This window comes from Hetaerina americana, unplaced genomic scaffold (genome assembly GCF_022747635.1).
Source record: "Hetaerina americana unplaced genomic scaffold, ioHetAmer1.1.p SCAF_3, whole genome shotgun sequence".
Taxonomy (NCBI): Eukaryota; Metazoa; Arthropoda; class Insecta; order Odonata; family Calopterygidae; genus Hetaerina; species Hetaerina americana.
In genome coordinates, this window is record NW_027286874.1 from 13,500,309 (window position 1) to 13,527,844 (window position 27,536).

Sequence of the window (27,536 nt, forward strand, 5' to 3'; positions counted from 1 at the left end):
TAAAACCGTCTTGACGGGAGAGGGTTCAACAGCACTGTATTATCATCATCCTGGGATCATTCAGATTCTAATCTCGTTCCATCTTGAGCAGCGAGCGACCTCACTGAATCATTCCCGGAGCAACTTAAAAACAAAACACGGGAGATCTTCCGCGATCAACTCACCTTTCACGGGCAATCGATATAAGGCCATGACGCCACGAAATTATTTCCTCGGCCCTCCGGGCTCGCACGGAAAACACTCGACTACAATGCCCAAGCTGCCAAACGCCCCTCAACGGCAAGGAGAATCTTGGAAAATATCCTCTCACATTCCGACGAATTAAGCGGGGGTTCCTTTCGGGCACCGTTCATTAGACCGCGGAGCGGAGGGGAAGAGAAGGAGAAGAGAGATACATACGCAATATACTATATGTGAGGGGAAGATTTAGTTTCGCCCGAGAAGACCGAGATGGAGCGGAGGAAAGAAAAAGGGAGGAAGAAAACTCGAGAGTCACGACGGACAAGAAACAACCCGTGGGACAGGCGCCGAGAGGCACGAAACCTGACAGAAGAAGGTAGAACATACTCCACGAATCACGGATGATTTTGGGAGGGAAAGGAAAGGGTTAATAATGAAAAATAAATTTAAAAAACATCCCTCCCGTCATTTCGTTTCGTGAGGAGGGGGAAGAGAGGCGTGGACTAAACTGAATCAGTTAGTTAGTGAGTCGGTTGTTGTCGATGATGGAGGCACGCCCCGCGCGTCCCTCTGTCAAAGGGAGAAGTCGAGGTGGAGTCCGGGACGCGCATTCCCACCACCCGGGGGCGACCGTGACTCTCCCTCCTTCTCGTGCTCCCTATAGGAGCTTGGAAGGCCGCAATTTACCTTCGGTCTTTTCGGGAGGCGGCGCGCGGAGAGCGGCTATCGCACCCCGAAGGTTTGCCGTGCATTAGTGGAGTGCGTGGTTTAGACGGGGATAGAGATCGTGAGAGAGCAGGGGGGGAAGCGGTTCCTTCTTCCCCGTCGACGGTTATTCTGCTCCCACTCCGGAAGATGAGGACGAATTCGATTCGATTCACTCTAAAATCGTCATTTCTATACTTTTGTTCAACGATATTCTTGGTCGTCATTATCCTGATGATTTGAATTCAGTTCCTATTTGATGTCAGAGGGTTTATTACGGATATGGAAGAAAATGTTTGTTAGACCCTGATTTCGATTTCATTACACGTAACGACTGCAGCCGCTGGAAGTTAAGAAAGAGAGATTGCGATGTTTCGAATGCATCGAATTACGTCATGCGACACGAATCGATTCCTGGCTATGGACCACCCGTCGTCGCCTCTGGGGTAAAGGCGAAGGACTGGGAGGCCACACGGCCGGGGACGGTGAGTGCGGAAGTCGAACCGCGGCGCAACCAAGGCGAGAGGGGTCAAGGGTGGTGGTCCTTTAGCGCACGCACAGAGAGGAGTTAAGTTCAAGGAGTGAGAGAGTCTGGGACGGGGGGTGGGGGGTAGGGAGGGAGGGGCTCAAGGCCGCCGTACTTAGGGCGGATAAATTAAAGCCCGCTGTCGAAAAAAAAGAAGAATGAACCGGGACCGAGCCTTACCCCGAGATTGGAAATTGGCGGCGGGGAGAGAGAATTGGGAAGAGCGCAAAGGAGACGGTCTTCCCGTCGAACGATGGGGGGGGGGATCTCCGCCGAACATCTCCCCCTCCTGTCCATATAGAATCCCAGCCCATCTATCCTTCGGTAATTACCGGAGGTAAAGGATTGTTACCATAATGACGGCGACTTATATTTTTCGACTCGCCACGCCTGCATTATGGATGGCGCCGCGGGAGGGCGAGCGCCGGGGGAAACGTTTAAACGAGGCGCTGCCGTGAGAGTATTTTGCCGCCTGATTCGATCGTTCATGTCTCCGGAGGTTAATGCGCTCGCTCGTTTTGCCACCGGCGCCGTTGAAGAAAAATTGCCGCCTCGTACACGGTATTACAACCACCGAATTGACAACCGCCGCTGACAGAAATGAAAATCCTCCTCACACCATTCTTTGGCCTGTTCGAACTGTGCGACAAGTGGGGACGCAGCACAGCTGAACTACTGACGCTCAAGAAGAAGGCCAGGGATCGCAAAGCTGGATTTCGACGTTTTGAGTATTGTGCCTCTGAAGTACTTTTTGAGTGGTGCCGCGCGTTATTTGCGAAGTGTTGTGAAAGTAAACGACGAACGGGTTAATTAAAAGTTTTTTTGGAGGAGGTGGCTAAAGGGACAACCTTCAAGTAAACTAGAGAATTTCGTTGTCCACATACAAAAAGCAAAGGTAAGGACATTTTGGGAATTTTCATTTTCTCAATCGCTATTCGGAGACACCCGAGATACCTTTTACAAAATACTCAATTACTGCGCGTTAGAAATCTTCTACGCATCTGAAAGTATGTTTTAGGGCCCTTTGGTGATGAAATTTCATCAAAATTTGGAATGGAAACTGTAAATTGTTAGGCAAAGAAGCATCTATATACAAGACCATTTAAGCAGACTATCTCCCACCGACTTGAAATGTCTACACACTAAAATGTAAACTGGAATAGTGAAGAAATTCCATTCCACCAACCGCCATTTTCGGAAATTAAATTGCCATAAAAAGAATTTGTTCCCGTAGGTTGGCTCAGAGCACAGTGATAAACTTTATAATCGTTTAACAACCACCTCAAAAGTGGTCCTAAGAGGGGGCAGTGGATTCGAACTTGAAACCGCACGAACACGTGAACGTTTTTGTGGCAACCAAAAGGTGCAACCTCAATGGCTTCGAGGAATAATAATGCAGTTATACGGAAAACAAGCAGTTAAAAAAATCCCCAGTTTCTAGAAGAATGGAATACTAAATTTCTCTTTCACTCAACAGACTAGGTTTTTACAAATATCTCCCTCTCCCGAAAGATATAAATCTCGCATAATGAGATAGAGTTTTATATATGAGGGAAAGAAAAATGCCCCGTTCCTCAACAACCCTTCCCCTACCACCAAACCTATCTCTCTCTCTCTCTCTTATATCCGTGTGTGACCCTACACGAAAGGACTCGTCTCATTTCAATTTCAATAGAGTGTGTGCCCTTTGGCGACAAGACTCCTACTCCTCGAAACACAGAATGGCGGGTAAAAATAAATAAATAAAACACGCGGTACCCGACAACGACAAGCCGCTCACTGAAACATTCGCCTTTCCGTCATCATTGCGAAACTATCGAGAGCGTTTGGTGCGCTCATGCGTGCGATTCCATTGTGCACGAGTGGTTGTGCGTGCGTGTCTGTGTGTACATTTGGATTACAACCTCCGTCCCGAGAAGCTTAACCGAGAGGGAACGGCATGTGTGCGTGTCTCGCTTCACCGTTCGGCGATGTTTGTTCCTATTCATTTATTTATCGCGCTAACTTCGCGTGGCACTCCCAAGGATGCCAAGGAGTCGCTCGTTATCTTCCCTCGGGATATAGTTTCTTTGCGGACTCTTTCCCACTTTTTTACTGTGTATATTTTTTAAGAGAAAAAACCGAGGCTTACCACCGGAACTCCTTCCATCTCTCCCTCTCTCTCTCCTCTCCGTGGTTTCCCTTCCTCCCAACGCCGACGTTTCCCCCGTTCTATAATATTTATAGCCGTCCCCCTTCCTCCCATTTAGCGCCGAGGTGAAATTCAAGGCGCCATGTCCTCACGGGAAACCGCGGCGGCCGCATCTCCGAAAGTCGAGCTTGAGGGCAAACAACTCTCACAACAGCCCGCACAATACTCGTAAATTCAAAATGACTTAAAGAGTGTCCACCCAGATTCAAAAGACTGGTTGACTAGGTTAGGTTCTTGATGAAACGCAGACGCGTAAAAGACGGATAATTCCGAAAGCCGCAGAAAATTATTTACCGTGACGCTGTACACCGACCTTATTCCCAAATAATTTAATTTGTCGATTGCAGTCGCAAACTCATAATAGTGATTTAATAAAAATGTTTTCCTCGACAGACATTTAATTTTGAATGTGTAAGCAAGGTTAAAACCTTGATTTTTTCCGAGCTCGGTAACTTTTATACCTCTCGCTGATATTTATTTATGGATATTCAGCTCCATTATAACGACTATTTTTCATGATTACACTATTCAAACTGTCGGATCGCGGGATTTATAGAAAGAAAAATAGTGCGATTCTAGCTCAGTCATATTATTCCATTTGAAAAGTTTGAAGCTCGAATTTCATTAACATGCTAGAAGCAATGCAATGGGACACGAAAAACACCGCAAGTCAAGACAAGGCGATAGTAACTAGTTGAGAATGCAACGATGAATACTACTTGATCGTGAATTACATTTATTTCATTACTTTAGGGATATTCTCCATGTTAATCTTCTGAAAAATACATTCTCAGGAAACTTAAAAGTTCAAAATGAAGAAAAGTGTGTGTTTTAGAATTATCACTTTCGTAGCAAAGCCTCTGGAATGAATGATAACCCTATTTATTTTTCTGAAAAAAGCGAACAACTCGAAGAGATTAAGTTATAACTTGGTGAATTTCGATGTACGGTTGAAAAAGTAATAGCAGAACCACAATGAATATCAAATAATTCCCTATCTAATACCTTTGGCTATTGTGATACTCGGAAAGGTGACGTCATTCAAGGTATCCTCGTGTATCTCATGTGTTCTACAATATCGCGACGGAATACCTAGCAATACAGAAGTCATTCTTCCAGTTGTACTGTTTTTCAACTACTGATACGTACTTTCTACAACCCTTCAAGCCGATCAAATGCCTCTTCATTTATTTTATGTTAACTTCCTGTCAATTTTACCAGACATTTCCACTCTATATCCCTACCCTTCGTTTAATGAGTTTAACTTCTAGATACCTTCTCAATCACCATCTCAGTCTCCTCCTAACTTCCCCCGAAATTGTTCCATCACACACTTTCCCAAAGCTTTCCATTTGTCCTCCCATACATCCAATTCAATTTCCGATCCTTTTCCGAAGTCACACCTCAAAAGCCTTTCGTCTAATCTCATCTTCTCTTCTCAAGGAAGGAGTATCTCACTCCGCGCCGTCCTCGAAACAAGTCTTCACTATTCTTTACTTGAGTGCCCAGGCCAAGAGGAGAGAGAAGTGGATGCGAAAAATAAGAAGTGGAAAAGAGGAGAGGACGGCGACGGTGGGAGAGGGTGGGGAGCGACGGGGTGGTGACGAGGAAGTGGAGGGCGTCGATTCCCACACTTCGCGTTCCTCCCCCAGGATCTCAATCCCATTTATACTACAGCCGCCACCCTCACCACCCCCTTCCGGAAGATGGCCACGTGCCCCCCCCCAATCTTGCGATCTCCGGGGGGGATGGAACCCACGTCGCGACTGCTCTTCCTTATTTCATCTTCCCCGACCGCCGCCGACCCTCCTTCCACAGCGCCAACCCCGAGCCGCCCTTCCCGAAATCCAGTTGCCCTCTTCAGATCGATTTCGGGTGATGTTTTCCCCGGGAGTCCTCCACGGAACTTTTTACATTCGCGCGGAGAAATTAAGCCCCTTGTTGCCACATTTCGCGCTCCATGAACTCTGGCTCGAAGTGCAGCACATCGGAAAAGAAAATATATCGGAAGTAAATAATACAACTGCAATACAGTCAACCCGAATTTTTAAAAAATATTTCTGGACCCGTGTTTTGACCAATGAGCACTTTCACGGTGTGCCGCATAGGCAAATCTATACGGAATTGGGTGGCGAGAGAGGAGTCCTTCACAGTGTGTAAATGAGAAGAGGGAAGCGAAGGAAAGAGTGGAAGGAAAACAAGTGAATGCCCAGAAATATGACATCGTACAGCAGACGTCAGTCAAAAAAGTGCAGGAACGAGTTTTGGGGGTAACTGATAGCGGGAAAACAGTTTGAATTTCAAATCGGGATTTCTATTAAAAGGAGAGTGAAGTCTCAAGTAGTGACGACTGAGAGAATAAAGCGTAAGCACATCAATGCTCGAAATACAACAAACGACGCCTTTTCTTCCCGTTTCTACATCTACATCTACATAATACCCCGCAAGCCGCCGCAAGGGCGTGTGGCGGGGGTATTATTCTATGGATGGAAACATTCTTTATCAGACGGACCTTGTAATATCGTAGTAATGAAAATGGCTTATTTTAGCGTTTGTAATTTTTTAAACGACCTGAAAAATACCTTGGTAGCCTGTCTGTCAGTCGATCAGAATGAGATCCGGAATGCTAGTTTACATTATAATCCCTGATTTAAGACAAAAAAAAAGAATTGCACCATTTGAGTAAATTAAAGCCCAAGTTCACAACTTTGGGCGCAACTTGGCAAGGGAGATAATACAACGTGGACGGTGACTGAAATATGACTGATTGAAGAGCGCAGGTACCAGGGAGGTGAAGGGAATCGAAAAATTATTTAAAAAATAATTGAGCTCGAACACAAACGGATAAACTGTGGCAAAAAGGAGTCTATCAGAGTAACAGTATTCTTTTAAATCCATAGGGGCATTCAGTTTGAGATACTCTTACACCTAGCACATAAAAATTTTTGAATATTAACGTTTTCTATTCTGAACCAAACGCTGAATTAGGTTATAAAGCAAAGGATACAGGTATAAAAGATCACCCCGTGAATATGACCGCCACATGCCAACATCAATGGAGTCTGAAATGCACTTTGGTGCTGGCGCATTTGTGAATCATAAAACATTCAATTTTCCCTTCCTCCCTAGAGTTATCTGCTGCATCTACTTTTCCTCACCTCCGCTCTCCCCAATACATGCACTCCCAATCGAGAGGAGTGCCTGCCAACGCATCTATCCCTCCGAGACGGCGAACCCCCATTCCCCACGTCCATTCCATCTGGCCGAAGACGCCGAGGCCACGTCGCGCGTCGCCCCCAGTTGAAGGACAACCCTTCGCAGGTACCGGACGGCATGGAGGGGGGGAGGTGGGTTGGCATGAGGAGGGTGGGGCGTCCGATCCAGAGGAAGGGCTGGGGGGGAGGAACGTCTGCCCATCTCCAATCCTAATCACGCGCACCACGTGGGCAAACGACGGGATCCCTTACTTTAAGACGGTTCGAGCAGGGGCCGGAGGGACAGCCGGACGGTAGCGTAATGAAAGCGGACAGTCGTCTCTCACCCTTCTCATGGAAAGAACGAAATACATCCGAACGAGAAGAGTGCGATTTGCTTGCCTCGATGACTGCTCGCTTCCCTGGTCAGATCTCTCGGTTCGATCCCATCCCAATTATATTACGATGGGTCTCCTTATTCAGACACTCCCGAGTCTCCCGATTGGAAAAAAATCAGAGGGCCCTGATGTTTCTAACCTATGAATTTTCGAGATGCGATAACAACTTGAAACTGTTTAGTGTGTTTGAGATTAAGGAGCGACCTTCCGAAAAATTTGCGGCCTAAGATGAAATATTTTCAAATTCTGTGGGCGGCGTTCAAATCGATCCTCCTAACTCTTGCTAAGCTTCCACACGTCTTCAGTTCTAGTGAAGGTAAATTTTCCCTTGCTGTCTACTCGGGTCAAAGCGTGAAAGAAAACAACACCCAAGGATTCATGCAGCCGCGAGCCAACAAAATCAACTTCCATCAACACTTTGAAGGAGTTTTTTGATGAGAAAAACACTAGTCGTCATGTTTTCAAACCAGTGGAAATGGAAACACTGTGATCTTATTGTATTTTCAACGCAATTACATGTACCCGATGACGCTCAGGCTTTAAAACGTATATAAAGTAATAAAAAATGATAAATAGAATGGAATCTAATTTGCTTTGTAATTCTATGGACATTCCACTTTTCAGAGATACCAAGCCTAACAATACCTGTATTCATCTGAAACAAATGATGATCACCTGTAAATACCCTTTAGTCGCGAACCTGTATCGTTAATTTCATGCCGAGGCTTGGATTTTAATATTATTCGCTCGTTCTTACACCTAAAACGCGAATCGAACGACGTGAGGGTTATCTAGCGGTGATCGTCAATCAATGGCAAACAATCGGATAGGTACGTGACTTTCCAGAGAAAAGAATAGTCACATGAACAGTTTTGAAAGTTACAGTTTTCTACACCTATGGCTCGATATGGATCAGTGGGTGCACCCTTCGGCTTACAGGCGAATCAATGGAAAAGTGAGGGTTGGTGATTCTCTTTCGTTTTACGCAAAGCGACATTAATTGAAAACTCAGTACCTTGAAACAGCGTTTATCTCCACGATCGCGTTGAGTGATCAATCCGCTCCACAATATATTTTAATCACCCAAACCCACTTAGTATGGTATCCGTTATTGGGTTTCAAGTAGTAGCAGTAATTTATGATAGATCGGAGATGGAGAATACGTTATCGTTACGGAATGAACACAAAGGGAAATAAAACGACACCGTCCTAGCCCTTGGAATCATCACGCTCGGCCCTTGGCCACGTACGTAGTACATGCGAGAGCGGTCGTCGGAATGCCCTTATTGCGAAACTTCGTGCTACAGTTTTCACAACGACGACAGCGCGTAAACCACCTCAGGGCGAACGCCCTAAATACTCGCAGGGTCGCAGCGCGCGTGGGTTAACTGCCCACGCGTAAGCACGAGCGGGAGAGATTCCATCGACACATAATGCTAATGAATCGGTTAATAACTGGCCAGGCAATTAACCCAATTGGTACTCTCGCATTGTGCACTCTTTAATCCTTAATATGTCACGAAGCGACTTAACGTCGTTGAGTAGAGAGAAAGGGAGATGGTTAGGAGAGGCTGCTCTGGGCACAACAAGTTGAAATAATGTATTCGGCGATCGCCGACGATACACGGCCGAGCACCCAACAAGTCCTTGTTTAGATAAGAGGGAGATCTTTGGACCGGGATAATTGGGGGACGAAAGATGGAAAAAAATCAACTATGAGCGGCAGAAAAGGGTCCCCCACGTTTAAGTAGTTGAGCGTCCATTTTCTGATAGGTAGACATGAGCGTTTCCCACGGGAAGCAATCAATGAAGGAAGAGAATTCTGGGCGGAGGGGAACTGTTCCTCACGACGGGGGCCCTCAGAAACCAATACGCGGTCACAATTGCCCATCAAAAGTAGAACTCATCGATTGCCTTTAATCCCTACCCTCGAGCGAGGGCCATTTTTCTCGTAGACTGGACATGTACGTACGTACGTTATAAGGGAAGGGCAAAAAAAACCGAGGTCGGAGTGAGAGACGATTATCGAGGTGCCGACACGTGAATGAGCATTTTCCCTCTCCTCCTCGTCTTCCTCCGGGTTGGGAAACAACACAGTCCGCCCCATCCAATGATGACACACGAAGTTCCACTCTACGCGCCTTATTCCGGTGCCTAGGCGTTGGGGGAAAAACGAAAGGGACGCTGGGGGTTGGACGAGGTCGATTTGGGTTGCAGTTGTTAGGGGAACTGGGTTTCCGTTACTTCATGCAGGGTTAACACGCCGAACGGCCACAATTTTCCGGAGACTCATTTCCTAACCGCACGCCCGGCCAGCGTCGGCGAGACACAAATTGCCGGTGAAAAGAATAATAATTCGGCTCTCCCTCCCCGTTGGAGAACCCCCCGCACATACAATAAACTGCCCTCATGCCTGCGATCGAATCACAAGTCATCCCTCCAAAAGTGCACGCCTCTATACTTGAACTTTATATAAACGACCTCGTGGCCCTCTTGATTGGATAGAAAAAAAGCAAGACGTGCATTCCAACGGGAGAGGCAAAGGAGAGAGATGGTCGCGAAGATTATTTTCATTAGGAACCTATGAATTCGAGGAGATGAGGGTTTCCCATAAAAACTGAGCATTTACCTCACGTCAACGATTACTTCTACCTTTCATCCGGTTTCGATTTATTTGCTTCATTTTTTTCGGCGGAAAAAATTCTCAATGCTTTATACTTAATTTACGCATACGGGAGATGAAAAAACTGCAAAATTCGATAGAAAGTTAGTCGGAAAAAAATTTAGAACATTTTGAATACGTGTTAACCTAGTACATGCGAAAACTAGAGCCAATTCTAATCTAAGTTATCAGAATTGAATCTTTATTTATTTCTCAAACGCACTCACATCTCTTAATCACTTCGGCAAAATGTTTCAACGGAAATCACTTTTGTGCTGCAAGAAATCAAGACAGGCAAGGGAGTAACCACGGTGAGAGCGTATGGAAGAAAACGTATTCTGGTACCCAAGCGCCTTGGCGGTGCCACCGAGAAATCTCTGCCATTTACAGCTGTTCCATAGCTCAAAAAAATGTGTGCTAATCCTTGGAAGTGATAAATGCGCACACATGCCTCCAATGAAAGCTTAGAATTGCTCAAAACAACCTCGTCCCAAAGATATCTCAATCGGGCAGTCGGACGAACGGGTGTTACTCCCTCCAGTCATCTCAAAAGGTTTACAAAATCGAATCCCACTACTATTTTTAAAAAAAGCCACCTCATTTACGCAATGCGAAGTGGGGGGGGGGGGGGAAATTATCACTGGGTGGAAATAAAGAGTCGTCTTGACGCAACTTTCCCACCGAGGGTGGTAAGAGTGTGAGAAGAGGCAAGAGGCTGTGAATGGAGGCTGAAGGCACCCGGTTCCACCATCTGTGGGAATCAACCCTCCCCACCTCTCCCCCTCCCTCGCAACCCCCTCAGATCCACGGAAAAAGCGCTAACAGCTAAATAGCTGCTCTATGAGTCTTTACATGCGACAATGGACGAGAGAGAGAGAGAGAGAGAGAGAAAACTTTCTCGCGAGGTATTTGCGCCCTAACCTCCTCGTCGTAACGGTTTGATTACTAAGAAAACTCTCGGGAATACTTCCACTCAAATACCGCTTCCATGTACATAACTACCGGTGCACAGGCATCGGTCGATTTCTCTCCCCCACCTCACTTTCCTCAACACGCAAATTAAACCTATGGACGAGAGACACGGACACGGGTGAGGAAACCAAGAGGAGGAACAATACGGTCTGACCCTTATTCTTTAAACCATTGAACAGCGAAAGCAGTCCAAGGGAACAAACAAAAAATTTACTTCCGAAGGGAAAAGGTGTGGATTGAAAGTTTTGTCGCCCAATTTTTCTGTTTATCTCTTAGAAGTATCACCGAAAGTAAAGGTGGAGAGTCCTCTCCGCGACCTTGATTACCCTATGCCAAGATTTACCAATTCATTCTGGAATTTATCACCTGAAAACAAGACGAACATCCGCTCCGAAAGAGATGCAGGATGCAGATGAAGTATGGAGAGATTGAATCTCACGAAATCAAAATATATTCACGCACCAAGACGATTAGCTCCCCAGACTTCATATAACCTTGATACTCTTCCACTTCTACAGCTGCGAGGAAGTTTGGAAATACATGTAGTTAAGCTTTGTAGTAGTAGTTAAGTTTGTAGAAAAACATTCAATGAGCTTGCGAGGCTGGTAGCAATCTGGAATATAGCATTGAGTAAGATACTTATACGACTTAGGCTTTACTTCCGGATATCAAGTGCATTTAGAAATCCTTAGTCTTTACTTACTTGGTTTATTATTACTGCTAGAATAACGCAAATTCACATAGGATGAACTATTATAAAACATTTTAGTTTCGGATTTCTATTGACGGAGCTTGACTTTTTACCGACAAAATTATTGTGACATTAATAAATCAATTTTAGAACACAACTTTCTGTAAAGATCTCGAGTGCAAATGGAATCTTAATTTTTCAACTTCACGATGTTAATGGTTGTAATTTGTTTGAATAGAGAGGAGGAGGTAATTTCATACTGAAACAACAAGGACTGATAGATTGAAGTAATTGAGATTCACAGGATGGTACATATGAGAAATAGTGGGAAAAGTAGAAAAAAATCGTCGACAAAATATAATCTACAATGAATCATGGAAATAATCACGGAAGAAAACGTCTTCCCCAATCCAACATAATTTAATTAAAAGAATTAAAGGAAAAAGTTGTACGTCATTCGAAAAAAAACCGTAAATTACATCGTGTCAGGCTTCGTTAATTTCAATAACTACTCAATGGTACCGCTCGGAGAGAAAGGGATTAAAATCCCAATGAAACAAAACGAGTTGATCTCTTTGTTTAGATTAATTATTATATGATTGTAAATTTGATTAAAACCACGCCAGGAAATAATTTCCGCAGGTTGGCCTCCTTCGCTTCCCTCCTCCATCCACCGTGAGAGTAAGCCGCGAACGCAAACAAATGCGCATCTTAGATAATAAAAACCCCGCAGAAGAGGCATTTTATTTCCTCCGCATTCCGCAAGGAAGTCGCGGCGGTTTGGTAACCACACCTACTTCCTTTCCCACGCAGAGTAAACGGCGCTGAAAAATAAACAAGCGATATGAATAATGAAGGCACCTAAGACCGCAGACGAGGCAGTGCCCATAAGTACTCCCGTTTTAAAAGTTCTGTGTTGGTGTCCTTTCCCGACAAATATTTTTCTAGGTCAACCCGACCCTGAATTAAGGCACCAGTCCCAGAAAAGAAGCAACGGAATAATGAGGAGAAAAGACAATACCTCTGCATGGCTGATGAATATTCTTTCATAACTGAAATCGACAGACCATTTAAATTCCAATCCATCTGATCCATCATAATGACTTTCGACATAAATTATCAACATTTAAATATCTGGGACTCAGTTGATGGAGTAAGGGAAGAAACGTCGCCTCGTGGTGACAAGCCGTGATCGGCTTCTCGAGATCCCAGGGGCACATGAACCACCAGGGGTTTCAAGAAAGAATATAAAACGCATTGTCAACAGCGTTGTCAAGACCTTCCCTTGCTGAAATGAGGGAAAAAAGGAAATAAGTAATAATAGTTTCTAAAGAAGGAAATCTAACTTTTATTCAAGAAAACTGAACGTCGGGTAGTGGTTCTCGTAAATTTTAATACTAAATTAACAACTAATGAAAACGGTATTAGAGAAACTCTAAAATGTGCGTGCCTACCTACTATTTCATCAGAATCTTCGATTTATGCCTGTAGCAACATTAAAAGACATTTTGTACATTCTGTCATGATTTAAACCAATCAAATTACAAATTTTCACTCAAGTCGAAGAATACTAAATCGAACGTCAAAGTTCCTCCAAAGCTAAGATACGATCAGCAGTATATGATCAATAAGAAATAATAAATTTTAAAACATACGACTATTGACTGCGGGGGGTACCAGGTTCAAATCTCGGATTATCCCGCCTAGGACATTCTCCCCTGACATTCAAGGGTTTCGATTTTCTTGTCTGGTTGTGAGATTTGTTGAAATTTGAGTGGCCTCACTGAGAAAGGCAGTGGCCCCATAGCCTGATGTGTGAATTTCAGACGCATTTATGATTTATTTCGGATTAAACTCTACCCAGCCCTATCTGAATCTAACTTCAGGCTTAGTTCAGAGTAAGCTCTAGCCTACCTTATCCAAATCAAACTTCGGGCGAAAAACCGCGAGGATTTACGCAGGATAAGTACGAGTATGTACACAAGAGACTCCTCTAGCGGAGGACTCCGTCGAGGGACTCTTCCCCGAGACAAAAGAGATATGATCGGAAAGAATGGAGTTCATTCCGTGTCTCCTGCACAGTCCACCTCTTGTCGCACGCGGCGGTCAACGAGCAGTCGCATTCGCTGCCAAACGTCCTTGGGAAAAATAAGAGCATCGAGGGGGGAAAAGAGTCGAGGCGGCTTGGTTGGCATTGGGCGGCCTTCCTCTTATATAGAGGGCGCGCGATCCTTACTGGGGAGGAGACGGACGACTAGGGCAGAACCAGATCCGCCGCCTCCCCCGCCTCTCGTTAGGCGACGGACCGACCGAAAGGATGGAAGGCCATCGACAGCCACCCACCACACCACACTCCCCTCCCCTCCCGCTAACCATCGCTACAAAACAAGAACAGGGATAATTTTTTAAGGAACCGACCGGCATTCTCAGATAAGCGGCAGCGGTTAAACGCTTGGCGGGAGGAGGCTCTCCGGCGATGGGGTCGAAATAATGAAGGCGTGTCCCCGAAGCCTAAGTTAAAACAGTTTGTTAATAGTTTTGATCGGATGGTCCGCTGTCGAGAGTTAAAATCTCTCTCCCTTCTTCTCTCGAATGTTTGCTTAGAGATTACTAATTTCCCCTTATTTTCCCGTGATTTCGGCGGGGATAAGCCGACGACCACAATCTGGATGTTCGTTGCTCTAGGAGGGCGGAGTGGGGCCGAATGATGAAGGCGAAGGCTTTCGCGTTTTTTATTTTACGTCGGTTGGAGTGGGCTTTGAATCCCTATCCTCTAATTAAACGGCATGAAATGATTCTCAATTGCCTCCTGCTCAAATAAAAATTTCTAAAGAGGAATTTCCTGAAGATTTCGAGAAAACTGCTTATTTGATGGGTATAATCAACCTCTCCAGAAAGTGATTTCCGAATGGTACGAAGAACACCACTACTCGTAGATTTAGAAGCGTGTCCTAACTATAAAATCTGATTAACAAAATCAAATAAAATTATTTTCATTGCATGGTGGTATTATAATTGATCACAGAAATGATAATATGGCCAATAAAAGCTTTCATATGGGGTTTTAGTGTACCCTATGTTTCTTCGGTTAATGTCAGTTCATCCGAAGTCGTAATTACAAAGATAAAACATTGATGTGTACAGTTAGGATAACCACACTTCATCGGTGAACTTTTCACTTTTCAATGCTACTATTTTTTGCGATACCTTTAATCACACCCGTATGCTTCCTTCTCTTTGTCTTTTAGTTTTACATAAAGATATTTGAACAGCAAAATTCATTTCCGGAATTTAAATAAATCATCTAGAGACGATAAACAATATATTATCTTAATTTTCGAACGAAAAAAATACATTTAACAATTCCAAAAGATGCTGAGCCGACAGCATGATGCGCATTACTGAGAGTTAGTGATTTATAACGACTTTACCGAATAATAAAGAGACTTTCACATTCCAAATATCTTTTAAGACACAGACACAGTGACCATTTGAAATGAATGGGCTCGCAACTGCCAAAAGTACACGAGTGACCGATAAAAGTCACTCGCGTCGGAGAGGATAATAAACTTACAGAGACAGTTTCAGATATTTCATTCAACTGTAAGTTCAGCAACCATAGCAGCCAAGGGATCACTTAAGACGTAACAGAAATTGAACTACATCCAAATTGGACTCTGAGCCAGGGAGGGGGTACGCGGGTGAAGCAATTGGAGGGGGGGGGAGATCAGAAGCAAAACCGTAGAGAAAAAATCGATAACAACAACCGGAAAATAATCGACTCCGACTATGCCATCTCTCGGGCGTAATTGCTATTTGCCCTCACAGGATGGCTGAAGGTGAACTAAAATTACGACCCCTGCCAGCCACCCCTGGCCGTCCACAATCGAGATAAGGATCGAAGAAGGGGTTACATCTCCCTGGCCCCACGAAAAAAAATCTAACCCTTCCTCCTTGTTCTCCTTTGAGGCCTCTTTATCGTTCCCTCTCCTCCCACGTTCGGTTCTCTTCTTTCATGCCTCGCCCACTTCATCCTCTCGTACCCACTCTTTCCAAATCGCTCACAGATACTATAGGTTTTTTTTTCTTTAACCCGCCCATGTATTTTCGCCTTTCGCTCCGTGCGCATTTTTTCTCTTCTCGAACCATTTCGGCGGATTCACTTTCGTGGCGGTCGTGGAGAGATGGAAATAGAGAGAGAGAAAGAGAGAGAGAGAGAAAAGGGCGGGTGGGAAGTGAAAGACCGAGTTGAGAACAGGCAAAGAAAGGACTCCGGCGGGGATGAGGGAATACGGGTCACGGTCGTTACGGCTGAAAAGCCTTTAATGAACTGATTTCTTTCTTCTTCTCCTTTCCGCTCTCTTCTTCTGTATCTTTGCCTGCGAGAGCAATCCTCTCTCCACCCTTCCCACGGTCCACTTATCTTTTATAGAAAGAGGAAAGGGGGGGGGAGGGTTGGTTTCTTTCTCTCTACGCAGCGTGGAGAGGGCGAGGGCGGGGGAGAGGAGGGGGAAAGAGAGAAAACGGGTCCTCTCCATCGTGAAATCGCTTCCACGGCCCTCAATGCTTATCTCCCGCATCAAAAAATACGGAACGACCCTTTTTAGACTCAGGAGGCGATTATTTTTTCCTTCCTTAAAGTAGAAACAAAAAAAAATAACAAAGCGATTTGGCGTATTTTATGTCACGAGGGCGCGCACAGTACTGGATGTTCCTTTGCGAATGCTCGGTTCGGACGACAAGTGAAAACTCGAGATGAAGAGAATCGCGGAAGAAACGTTCTCCCCGCCGCCATGGCAGTAAAATGCTTACACGATTGCCCCACTCACCCTGGAAAGAAGACGCGAAATCAATTCATACGTTCCCTCTTCCATCCGATGCCTCATAATTTCTGCGAGCAACATTTAAATGGGAATGGAAAAAAATATGAACTCATCGGGCTACGTAATATGATCTACCGGGAGCTATCAAAGAATAATGATTCAAGTATTTTTTTAGGAGTGAAAACGTGATGATGGTCAATTTCCCTATTGGGAAAAGAGCAAGAGATTATCATCAAGATGTTGAATGGGGAGAGTAATTCACGAAGAAGATGGGGATGCAACGATACTGCACCACCAAGCTATAAACCGTTAATTGTAATCGAGCGGGAAAACAAAAAAGAGCACAGCGGTTTCATAAACAATTGTTGCAGGAATGAATGTACGTTGTTGGAGACTGTGCCGAATGTCCATATGCCGGTACTAAAATTGTGAATATTTCAAATGTCAGTGCGGGGTCTTGCCTTTGGGCCTCGACAAATTAAAACTATGATCTTAATTAATTGGACGGGAAGATTGCACTTTAAGATCCAACCAAAGTTCAGTAAGGAAAAAAAAAGACGGAACCATTTAGTTTTACGATAATAACTGCGGCGTTATTCTACAAGCGTGCTGCAGACGAGATTGAATTCTTTTACGCGTCGAAGTTTTGCTTTGCGTCACTCATTTAAGGCTAAATGGAATTATCATTCTTCATCAGCTCAATCAAGGTTCGGCTGCATCGAGTGCTAAAAGATTCGCATTTATTTGCAATCAATTAACGAGGTGATTTAATCCCGCAGTGCTAACTCCACGCACATCCTTCGTTCAATCCGACCTTGAGCGACCTTCTGCGTGAGAGATTTGTATGGAAATGAAGCCAAGAACGAGAGAAAGAGAAAACACTCAAGATAACGCACACATATCAAGCATTCCCCCGTGAGGGAGAAAAAAAGTCTAGACGCAACATGAATATGAACCGTGCAGATATGCTGGTGAACGAAATATAGCGACAGTAATTTTTTCTTTCCTCGGCCATAAGATATTTCATCCAATCTTAAAAGGAAAGATAGTCGGTAGAATTAACGGGGCGGGGGGGGGGTTACAGAAATGGAACACGGGAGGGAGAATGGAAGAGAGGAAGGAGGGGTGCGGAGCAGAGGGAGGAAAAATGAATAACAAGCTCCGACAAAGAGCCATGATGAGTCCATGCGTGTACATGTATATGCATTAGGCGCGCAGGCAAGGACGACCGAGCACTTCGGAAGTTGGAGAGGAGAGAATTGTTTACGGCAAATAGACTGAATGCACTGAACAGGATACGCCATAATTTGCAGGTTCGAATTTCAATCGCTGTCTGGGGAGAATGATTGGAGAAGGGCACCCTAATATTACCGCTCTGGGCCGATTCTTCATTGGGCGACATCAAAAGGCTACTATACACACAATCCTGCTGCTGCGATCATGCCGGCGGCGACCTCTTATTAAATGCCAAACAAGGAGAGGCCGACATACCTACTCAATGCACCCGAGGCACCTACACTTTGTCTACCGCACGCTGAGCTCTGCGAATTGTTACCGGCCATCGGAACTCTCTGCCAATTTGCTTCGAGTGTCGACCGAGTCTTTGCCATTCGCCGACTTGCAAAGGGCTTCCCCGTGGATTCCCCACACCTACGCTGCTATACGGAAACGGCGACATAGAAATCGTTATCATAATCCTGGACTACTTCTATGGCAACGTGAATACTCGCGTTCCGAACACTACATACATTCATACGGAGCGACACTGAAAAACTAGCCGTTTATGGGAACAAAGGAATACAGCTACGCCGCACGTTGATGGATGGGAGAGAAGTGCCCATTTCCCGCACCTCTTCACGTGCCACAGGATTTTCGCCCACGTACCAGTTGCGTCGCGATAAAAAGGTGGTATTGCATAAGCGGTGCGGCAATTCCTAATGCCTACCATAACATGGGAACATAGAGTTCCCTTCGAAAAATCCATGTTCACGGTGGGACGGAAGAATTGTTTTAGTACTCTATCTTAGAATCGGCAATTATCTAGCATTTAATATCAGCCTGTGGGTCAGTTTTGAAACCATTAGAGAAAGGAAAGCGGTGCTCGAAATTAAGATGCAGACAGATACGAATCAATGTCTATTGTTCGGCTGTGGGACGTTATCCCAACACCAATCATGTCCTTTTTCCTATGACGAAATGGTCACATTCATCAGCGCTATAATCAACGTGGTGAATGTTACCATCAATTTCTAAATTAATAATAAACGGAGGGATTTTCAGCCGCATTATTATTCGGAATATATCGCAACCGCAACGGTTTAGGTAGGTTTTGGATTCACACAGCTTAACCACCGCGACATTTCTAAGCCTGCAACTTCCACAACACGATGCGACACTCTATAATAAACTCGTCTTCAATTCGGTATACTTTCCGCCACCGTTCATTCAGCCCAACATTCTTATTCTTTCCCTCCCTCTTCCACGCCCACCTATCTTACGCATCAACATTCCACCGGCAATCAAGACGCTTTGCATCCACTTTTCTTACTTAATTTGGATTCCTCCCAACAACCCTGTCTCCTACCCTACCATGTCTAGTATTTTTTCTTTTGTTTACCTTCACGTCTTTTCCATTCTTAATCCATTCTTCTTCACACTGACCCTCGAAATCCGATCTATTCTCTTGTCTCAGCAACCAAGTTTCCGATCCGCACAAAACTATGCTCCACATCAAACTTTTCACTAATAATTTCTTTACATTCTTACCCCAGCTACTTGTCATGAACGTTCTCTCCGCGTAGAACATTTTTTGTCTGATGCATTTCTTCTGCTTAATGCCTCTATTACTTCGGATTTCTTTAACGGAAACAACTCCTAAATAAGCGAACTAAACGGACAGATATCTTAATTACATGTTTCACTCCCCCACTATTAAATATTAAATGATTTTCTGACGAGAGTTTATACAATCGGTACAGCGAAAAGAGGGAAATCACGCATCAAATTTCGTAAAATGGTTCTTCCTGGTACCCACCTCCATTACTCATCGCATTGCTCGCGAGGAAGTGCATTATTCATCAAGAAGTTATTTTTAAAGTCTCACGGGCAGCGTGCTGTCAGAACGCGCAATTTGAAATGGAACAACATCAGAGCATATTGAAATGTAATGAAATAATTGACTTTGTAATTCCACACACTTTTCCACACAAAAAAAAAGTGTGTGGAATTACAAAGTCAATTATTTCATTACATTTCAATATGTTATGCAAATTCCACAAAGTTACGCCTGAGACAACAAACATCAGAGCATTTTAAGGAAATTATAGCAAGGCGAACAATAACCCCTCGACTCAGGAGACGCAAAATATTGTGACACCTGGAAGCTAGCCGTGATAAATTTAAAAAAAAATCAAAAGAATCCAGAGCTAAGGCGACTACGGGGAGGAAAAACGAAATATTTACCTCCTGCGAATAAATAAATGAGTAATTTCTCCCCGCGGGGATGAATAAATTACTCATTGTGTGCAGCAAGAATTTACAACTACACCTGCGTCCTGAAATCCATCCATCGATTTAAAAGCTGCGAAAAAAATAGGAACAAAAACATTTGAATGTGCGCGTGCGTGTTTTTAAACGGCACACAATCGCAGTGAAGGAAGAGATCGCGTGCTACCGAGCCAGCGGGAGGGAGGGAGGGAAGCTGGGGACGATGAGGAGAAGAGATGGAAGGCTGTGTGGCACTTGGGGAGTGTTGGAGCCATTCGAATGAGAGCGGGAATAGGAATTCATCTTTAATTCGCGTTAACGAGCGCTGCGTGGAATCCAACGGCCGTTTCACAACTCGGGGCATAATTCAAAAGGAACGTCGGCGTGCGACCATACGGAGGGACGCGAGCAACGGAGAAGAGGAACGGGAGTCCCGCATGGGCACCCGTTGGGGGGCGGTGGTTTGGCGAAGGGGGGCGACTATCTGCGACCCCCACCCACTTCGGCCACGCGTCCCCCCCAATCCCACGCACGCCCGTGAATTCCCTTTGATTGAATGCCTGCGCGGTCAGTGCCGACCCGAAAGGATTCTCACGAGAGTTTAAAGCACGCCTGAGGCCGCTCTACGATCGGGGACAAAAGTAATGCAATGACTGCATCACCTCCTCCCGACCCTCCCACGGTCGTCCTCCCTGATTGCACTTCCGAGCAGAGGAACTCGCGCTATCTTTACTCCAGCCTGGATTGAGGCCGGAAGATGAGCCAAGGACGTCAGCAGGTCCCTTCCGAGTCCATATCTACGGGGAGAACCACACTCCGATAGCAAGAGATTACATCCTACTCATTGAAGGCCCATATTTAAGTGCACGCAGATATCTAAGAGCTTTTTGATGAAAATTAATCCGGTGTACTCAGCGTCATATTTCATCCGCAGAAAGGAAAACTAATATAATCTGGATCATTTTTAATTCGGATTATTGAGACAATTCTCACCGGTGGCCAAATATAATAATCAATCTTGTTTTACTGAAACAGCGGTGGACAACAGGTGGTTAGGGATCGACTTATCAATCGACGACAAAATGGTTTTCGGTCGACCTACACACTATGAATTCTCAAATAAATTTTGACCAATACTACCGCAGCGGTAAGTATTAGATAAATCGTGAATTATTTCTGCCGAGGTAATCTCAATTGCATTCCGATAGCGAAGTAGACTGCATCCAAAGAGCCCCGGGTAATAAATGATATATCGTGTACTAATCAACGTGTAAACGATCTCATCGACAAATTACTCGCCGTATTCCCCTCCATCATTCAAAAGAATCTGAAATGAAACCACACGCGTAGAAAGAAGGTCTCAAACGAGGCAGGAGTCATGTGAAGGTGGGTCGTGGAAGGAACAATGGAATCGAAAGATGGAGTGAATCGCTGGGCATCGAATAAACTTAACCCTTCCCCCTTTATATAGTCACGCTCGGCCACCCAACCCACCTACCCAACTCACCTTCGGAGCTCCGGCCCTCTTCCTCTCCCTTCTCTACGTCCTTCCATCCTACATCCCCCCTCTCCCCCCAACCCGCTCACCCGTCGATCTCCAACTCAGGAGATCTCCCTGTCTCCGCCGGTGAGCGACACTCACACACCCCGCCGAAGGTCCTTTTATGCGCCGAGGGCGGAGGAAAAGGAAGTCGAGGGGAGGAAACTCGGAAACATTCTCACGCACGGGAACGCCAGCGGCGGGAAACGAGACGGGAGTGATATGAAATCACTGTTAGGCCATTTCGATGGCAGATATCGCTGCAGTCAACTCTAACTTATTCATAAATTGTAGAAAGTTCAATTCATTTACACAGTGCATCTGAATAAAATTCAAAAGTAGCTGTGATACCAAATCGATGGTCATTCAGCACCTCCCAAGGGTCCCAGAGTGCATCAAAGTATCGTCACAGAACTAACCCACCGGGTAGGCAGCGCTCGGCGGGAGATGCGTTGGTGGAGGAGGGGAGGGTTTGAATTTTGCGCAGGAACAATATTGAGCGGGTGGACTTCCGCCCACTGCTGAATCTAGGACTCGAATTTCGTTCCCGCCGCTTGAACGTCAGAGTGCGCTCAGCGTGATCTGCAAACATTTGAAAACGTGCTGACGTTAATTCTAATTAGCTGCCACTCGAGGTGGACCAGTTGTGCGGCCGTAAAGCACACTGCAAACCGCAACTTCAAGCACGAAATGGATGTCTAGGTAACCTCCGCTACCCGGTGAAGGTCTCCATCGCACGTCCGGAAGACAAACATGACCGAGCGTAACATTGTCTAGTCCGTGAAACGCGACAGTGGTGCTCCCTCTCGGTTGAGCACCGGGTCTAGCGTGAACTGAACACCTCGGATCACCAGCCAAAGGCAACGAGAGCCTCCGCCTACAGGGAGGCGCTACTCGGTGACAAAACCAATACGCTCTTCGGTACCGCCGCTGAGCCCCGCGTCAACTTTAGGCAAACGTTACATACGTCCGACTAATACAACAACCACTTCACGTTTCTTGCACATTTATGCGAGGGGTGATGCAAACACTGTGACAGAATAACTGCAAGGAGAGGGAGTGACAAGAGTGGAGAGTAGCGTATCCGCTTCGGGCCAAACCCACTCTAGATATGAAATAATCAGATATTTGTATAGTGATGTCACTTCCTGGCGCGTACTACATATTGAGAGAGCGGTCATCTCCGCCGTTGCTGACCTCCTTTGTTTCCCTCGGTGTGGCGCGCCCACCGAGTGACAAGTGTGATTGCTTCTGTTTTCACCGCGTCCATTGGTAATAACTTAGGTCAGGGCGTTGCTTGGGATATAACGAGGGACAAAATATGTTCACAGAATGATGTGGAGGAAATATAATGCTGTCCAGCTCGTCTGCTCTGTTCGGCGCGTACAATTTGGCGGGAAACTGAAGCGACAAGAGTCGGACGCGCTCTCGATTGCATGCTCGAAAAATGCAACATGACCGCGAAAACGGGGGGGATTGGCGTGGAAGGAATCTGCCCATATTCATCATATTTATGAATTTGCACTAAATGTTTTGCAATTCTGTCGAAATAATTTAGAAATGCCGTTTCGGTGATTCGAAATCCAGTTAAGCACAATGGGAACCTACATATATCGCATTTTTATTTCAAACCATATCCAGGGAATTTGATGAGAAACAAAAGAGGCCCGATTCGCATCTCATCGAGCCTCAATTATTTTTCTTTATATGATACCAATGTCCAAAACCATGCCTGTCATTATATTCTTTTATCAATGATTCGTCGAAATTTCGTTGGAAAACTCGTTATTACACATTACTGTTGTGTTTCCGATGATCTAAAACCCGTGATTTTCTTAATTTAACAAATGTTAATGAAATAGTTATAATTTTTGACTTCGAGCAGTGCGAGGAAAAAGGATATTTTCCTGGAAATCAAAAGCTAAAAAATATGGAATAAACTTAGTATCCTCTAAAAAACGACTTATCTTTTATACTCCATTCGTCCATCACTCCGAACACAACCATTTCTTGAGACTGGCACGCGTGCTGATGAATAAAAACTTGAGAACCCACATGTGCTCGGAGTAAAGAAGATTGACGAGAGGAAAGGAGGAGCAGCATAGAAAGGCAACTACGTAAAGAGAAAATGTGAAATTGAAAGATATACTAGGGGAGGAGGAAAATATGTACCAAAGACATTTGGATGATCGACTGGCATCGAGCAAGACTGAAAGAGACGAAGGAAAAAGAAACCGGGGCAATAGGAAGGCACAGCGAGAGAGAGAGAGGGTTATGTGGGATGGGGGAAGGGTCGACGTGGACAAGAGGCGGGCAAACTTGGAGAGACTGGTAACCTTGGGGGGGGGGGGGGGAAGGAGGACGGGCGGAGACAAAAAAGGGTCTTCGGGTGCTCGGTAGACCCCCCTACCCCGCCCCTGCTCGCTCCCTCCCATCCGGGTGGACAAGGCAATGTGAGGCGAGGCGAGCGCTGAGGGGGGCAAGAGGCGCATTCTCCACCCTTATCCCATGAAAGGGAGTAAGGGTGGAATTCAGGTGCGGAGGATAAAGAAGGCGGGTTAACGGTAACAGTACTGGCCGGCCTATCACCCTGAAAATATCTGCGTGGTCTCACGTCGTGAGCTGTCACAAAAATATGTCCTGTAACACTCACAGGATACGCACTCACGATATTCTTCGGTTATAATTTCTGGTATGTACTTCGTGAAGTGATAGAGCATGAAAAAAATCATAAGACATGAGTGTGCACATACGGGAAGAGCATCTCGCTGTAGAAATGTATTCTTAGGAAGGATTTCCTACGCTTGGAAATAGGTTTTTGAAAATTGTCCATGTCCACGATCATTCCAGCGGACTACCAACGCCACCCACATTCAGGGACAAACAAATCACGCAACACAAGCGGATTACGTGAATCGTAAACGCGCGGAACCTAACTAGGGAATTAAAATTTCCATCAATAGCACATTTAAAATGGGTGGTCTAGGGAATTATCAGAAATAGTATTTATCTGATACAATAGCAGAAAGCCAACGCAGATGATCACTACGAGGAAAACGGAATTGAGTTGTGAATTGCTAAGAAACTGAAATTTTGAGCCAATAAGAGGGCCATGCTCTGCCTCAGAAACAAATTCTAGACATACAGAAATAAATTAATTATACAGATGCTTGATTATGGCACCCTTATTATTTATGAGGAAGAGTAAATCATTTAGAGTTGGTAAGATAATAAGGAACGACGGAGGAAATCAAGTTTTAAAAATACCATAACTAAAGAAATTTCTGTGTTCTTTGAGAGAATTAAGTAACAGAACCTCGCAAGTAGAAAATATAAAGCAATAAAGAAATTGGGAAGCTGCATTTTCTATCGACGGACCCATAAATTGGGTATCTCAGGTATCATATAAGATTCTATCCCCATGATTTTGCTGATAATTAATGTTATTGGCATTAATTTTATATGCTTAGGTTATTGTTAATTAATGTTATTATCTTAGACGTTTTTATGAAACTTTGTTATGATAAACTTGGTAGCGTATCCAAAATATTAGAGCAGCTAGGCTGTGAATCACTCCCGGAGCGAAGGTTAAATTACAGATTAAATCTCTTTCATAAATTGGATGAACGTCTCTTTAGCAGTGATGTTGAAAATGTATTATTAACCCCATCGTACTACGGCAGGAGAGGTGATGTCAATAAAATTAGAGAGATTCAGTGTAGAACAGATTTAAGAAGTCATTTTTTCCACGAACGATAAGGGATCATCATAACATTTTCCGACCGCTGTAGGGTCATTTTCAGTTAAAAAATATTCTGGTGTGTATTCACCCCTTGCCACACACCCTAGCGGTGGCTTGCAGGGAACATAAATAAATAAAATAAAAATACGAAAATCAATTTCCGCGATATCTGGCTCATACGTTCAAAGGATATCTTAGATTCGCAACGTCTCTCAAAGGGAAAATTTGCTATTGGTGTGAGGGTAGGTAGAATGGAGTTCCGCTCCAGTGCTCAAAGACATTTTGTTTGACGCATTTCCCCATATGATACGAAAAATTGAGTTCTTAAAATAGTTCCAACTCCAATCGCCATGTAAGCACACCTCCTCCGGCAGATTGACATGTCGGGGGCTCCAAAGAACAAAAACCAATCAGTCGAAAACACTCACGCCGGATAGGTATTCGAGAAGGATACGGCCTTCCACGAATGGGGGATCGATGCAAAAAAAAAAATGAATGAGAATAATAATTTTTTCCCCAGCCAGCCGACCACGCGAATATTTTCCATGACATGATCGAAAACGGACAGAATGTAACTGAGACATCAAAATTTACGACTCTCAGCGGTCCTTTCGCCGCTGAAAAAAATAGTGAAAGCTTGAGTGGATGTGAGAGACAGGCGTTTCATTTTTTTTTGGTAAATTTTAATTTTTTTGATGCGAAGGTATTTCGCCTCGGGCGCTTTGGGGCGACTTCGGACGTCCCGTCGACTTTGCACGGGGCGCCAGGAAGGGGAGGGCACCGTGTTCAGTGGCCTGTGCGAACGAAACGAGAGACGGAAGGAAACGGGCGGGAGAGGCGTGCGCGAGAATGGGAGGATCGGGAGAACATAATACGCGGGAAAATGGAAAACTTGATCAGTCGGGACGATCCCATCCGGTGCACCCGAGTACTCACGTCTTGCCCTACCCATCCCCCCTTCTATTTTTCGACCTTTTGCCGCGAGCGCTGCTCTCGAAGGGAGGCGAAGAGTCCTTAAGAAGGGAAGGACAACGCCGCCCTTGCTCACGGAATCCACCCTACGGAAGCGTATGGGTTGCGGGGACCAGAGAGAAACGAGTGAACATTTCTCTCACGGGTTTGTTTTCGACGGTCACCAGAGCAGAGCATTCCTTGTTCAAGGAGTTATAACATTACACCAGCCATTGCCATTACATTGAACTCCTCAAGACCTGCATAAATTTACCAAGCACGTCGTAAATTCTGTTGCAATCACGAGAAAGAGTTTGAAAGGTACCTAGACAGAGACAAAAAATGAGTGAAATATCAACGGAGTAGCTCTACAATCTCCATGTTTGTGTTAGATGGAACTTTCAAGATAAATGAGTAACATGCAGACGTCCTCTCTACCAATGATTGAGATCGATTGAGGGGCATAAAAGTTTCTTCAGCGTGGAGGGGACCGTTTCAATTTCATTACCAACGCGAGCTGACCACAAGAATGTTCGGAGGATTTTGCTCACTTTCAGGAATCTGAACTCCACGTCTTATCTCATTCTAAAATATTCTGTTACAAAATATCACCGAAATTCTATTAATTTTCCAAATTTTCAGAAACCTTAATCCACGATTTTGTATTTTTTCGTGGATATTCAATGACTCACACTTTTCCGCGGAGGGAAAATTACATCACATTAGGAATGCATAGTATACATTTTCCTCACAGCATGTTGATTGCCATTTCCCTAAATATCATAGTTCACTCGAATGTCACATTCTACTAATTAATCAAAAACCAACATTTGGTGGTATTTGAAGAATAAAGATCCATATTAGCACTGCAAACACTTGCAGAACTGCTGAGGTTATTTATTTTTCAAGAGAATGTTTTCATTCGATCAAATCAGCTTTAGGTAAGATACTTCACCAAAAAAAACTGAATTTGATTTCAAATCTCGGGTAATTAGACTTTCAAACACGTTGAATTTTGCACCTTAACAATTTATAATAGTGCCGTACGTGACGAACATGTCTTAAAGCTAAATGACCCTAACTTTTTTAGTATATTTAATTCTCCGTAGAATCTTCCATTGATTATAGATAAAAGTTTTTGGTTGAGTCTTGTCACAGTCTACAAGAAGAGAGAAAACCGAAAATACCACCCAATCTTCGATAATAATTGACTATACAATGGACTAGACTCCCTTTCCAACGACCCCTTCCGAACAAACTTCACAATAAAAATTACAGCCAAAAATATAATAAACCTATCCATTACATCACGGGACTCCTAGATAGGAAGGAGAATCCAGTGTTTCATAATCTTTCGAAAAAGAGCGAGGGAAAGGTGAGGTAGATAAAAATAACTGGTGTATTTCTTAACCACCATTGTTTTCGACGGCGATAAAAATGTGAATAAATTTATTCAGCAAAGTAGAGGGTGAGGC

The 27,536-nt window shown here is 44.6% G+C and overlaps 1 protein-coding gene across 2 annotated transcripts in view; it reads right to left on the reverse strand.

Annotated features, from left to right (window-relative positions):
• sick (sickie) overlaps positions 1–27,536 on the reverse strand; it is a 934,611-nt gene that overhangs the window by 138,181 nt on the left and 768,894 nt on the right. The window lies entirely within an intron of this gene.